Below are 2459 nucleotides of genomic sequence, written 5' to 3' on the forward strand. Positions count from 1 at the left end.
GGTGGCTAATGACCCAATGATAATTGCAGTAGTTAGGATCATCTATTTTTCCTGGTTGTTCCGGTCCCTTGCATTCTGGTGGCTGAATAAGTTTCTTCTCTAGAAATTGTTCCAGCATGTCTACTGTCACACCCTCTCCCAGACTACCTGCTAGCTTAGTCAGGGAGATGGCGTGAAGCCAACAGACATCGTCCTCCTCTAACGATACCTATTGACCCTGCTGAATCGTTGAACCTGATAAACATATTAATCTTATATATAAAATACTTTACATGTAACACAACACAGCGGAATCCCTGAAAACCTTTAGATACACATGAAGTGCAGTCCTGACATAACTCGGTTTGGAAAATAACCTGGTAGAGATATCACAACCAAAAACATATCCAACTGGGGTTTACACAACCACGACATCTAGTGCTTACACAACCATAAACTACCCAGTTCTTACAAAGACATTTACAATATAAACAGACACAATGTACAACTCCACCCACGTATGAAGCTTGATCTGGAAGTTTTTAGGAGAAAACAGACTTTGGCAATTATCAGGCACCGGGAGCTCGATCTCTACCTGAAAAGTGGGAAAACATTTTGAAAGAATGAGCTACGAAGCCCAATGAGTGACTAAATTTAAAACTGTAAATCTGCAAATCAGAACACGTGATAAACCTTTAAACGTATAAATCTGTTCAATCAAAGCATTAAACATGAACGTGTAACGCTAAAAGCTTTCTCAAATATTCTGCAAGTATGTCATTAAAATCTAGCAAGGCATATCAAGTATATAAAACATTTTAACTAACATGACAAATCAACGTTGTGTAGGGCACGCCCAGTACAACCAACGTTTACTAGCTCTACGATGTAGTGGGGCCCGCCCAGCACTCCTATCGTGTTTGTCGTAGTGGGGCCCACCCAACGCTCCCGACAGCATTGTTGTCACGAAGTACACTCAACGTCAACAACGGAATATAACCTGTGTGCACACGGTACCATATAGCCTCGGGCTCAATATCTCAGTCATGTAGTCAATAAAAGTTTCATAAAACAACATGAAAACATTAAAACATGCATGCTTATCTTTATCTTTCGTAAAACTCAAGCTTACTCTGCTTGCTCGTGAAAAACTAAAAATCTTTAAATAGCACTCGCTAATACATACTTTACCTTAAATGGTATTGTTTCAACTACTTTTCAGGAAGTTAATAATTACGTGCTCGTATATAAACCTCAATAGAAAATCTAAGCTCAAAACTTATGCTTGAAACAATTCATAGAAATCATGTATCATTCATAAGTTCATATTCAAGCATGTAAACCATTTAAGCATAAATTACAGTTTAGAAATCATTTTTGAAATTTGTTTTGTCACTCACAGTCTTGGCTAGTTCCCTGGTCTGTAGACTCGGCCTATTTCCTCTTGGCCTGTCAAACAACTAAAACCGAGCATCAGAACTATAAATCGTCTTGTCTTTCCATGCTCATAAATTCTAAATTCTAGAAATAAAATCACACTTCACATTTTCTTTCCAGATTTTTCAGATTCAATACCCTAACTTCCAACACTCATAACTTCCTCAATACTTGACCAAAATTAATGTACTATATATCAAACTCTTCATTTTGGAACCCTCTCCAACTTATCTGAAGTAATAAAAACGAGATTCCCAACGAATTTGTCCAGAAATCCCTCGAACACAGCGAATACAGATTCGTGCTTCTCTGCTACCCTCTACATTTCTCCTGAAATTAAACCTACTTCTAGTCATTTTTGGCTCCCGAATTCTTCATGAAAGTTATAGGAAATTGAATAAGCTTTCCAACCATACTCAATTGAGCTTCTAATCCAACCTGTACACCCCAGAATATTCGAAAAACCAGAAAAAAGCAGAGATCCTTCTGATTTGCACGAAAATTCTGTGCTCTGTTTTCCTTTTCAAAAACCATTAACTTAACATCAGATTTAGCTCAAGCTTCCTTCATGAAATTTGTTAGAAAATAGATTAAATTTCAAGAAAGTCAAGCCTCACCTCTTAGTTCTTCTTCTGTAGCTCAAACCGACTTAAAAACCAGAGATAGATAGGTTGAACCCAAATTCTTCCTTGGTTGCACTTGCATGAGCTTTTCCTCCCTTCTTCAACCTCCAACCTGCAGCAACTTCTTCTTCCTCTTCCTTCACTCTCTCTCTCGAAATGCTCTGAAAATATAATGGGAAATGATGGAGAAATGGGCTGAAATGAGTGGGTTCTCACTTTAAACCCTAAGCACCGAATGGGTTTCCAATTTCTTTCATTTTCTTTCTTTTTTTTTTCCTTTTTCCTTTTCCTTTTCTTTTCTTTTCTTTATTTATAAATTCCAAAATTATTAAAGACAACTTCAACCAAAATCTTTGTCATTTTCTTCAATAATGGAACAACAATAACTTAAATCCAACATCCTACAATGTGTGACAAGAG

The 2459-nt window shown here is 37.0% G+C and overlaps 1 long non-coding RNA gene across 3 annotated transcripts; it reads right to left on the minus strand.

Annotated features, from left to right (window-relative positions):
• Window positions 1–293: 293 nt before the first annotated feature.
• On the minus strand, window positions 294–2304 carry LOC150031047 (uncharacterized). Of its 3 annotated transcripts, XR_016526228.1 has the most exons (5): window positions 2034–2301; window positions 1855–1935; window positions 1380–1746; window positions 807–979; window positions 294–574 (listed from the first exon to the last, which is right to left on the minus strand). It is a non-coding gene; the product is annotated as an uncharacterized LOC150031047 (long non-coding RNA). The 3 variants fall into 3 exon arrangements; XR_016526227.1 differs by having other exon boundaries at window positions 1380–1927; window positions 2034–2304; XR_016526226.1 differs by having other exon boundaries at window positions 1380–1935; window positions 2034–2304.
• Between the last annotated feature and the right edge of the window lie 155 nt (window positions 2305–2459).

Source organism: Benincasa hispida, unplaced genomic scaffold (assembly GCF_027475165.1).
Source record: "Benincasa hispida cultivar pf3 unplaced genomic scaffold, pf3_genome.v1.1 HicScf1503, whole genome shotgun sequence".
Taxonomy (NCBI): Eukaryota; Viridiplantae; Streptophyta; class Magnoliopsida; order Cucurbitales; family Cucurbitaceae; genus Benincasa; species Benincasa hispida.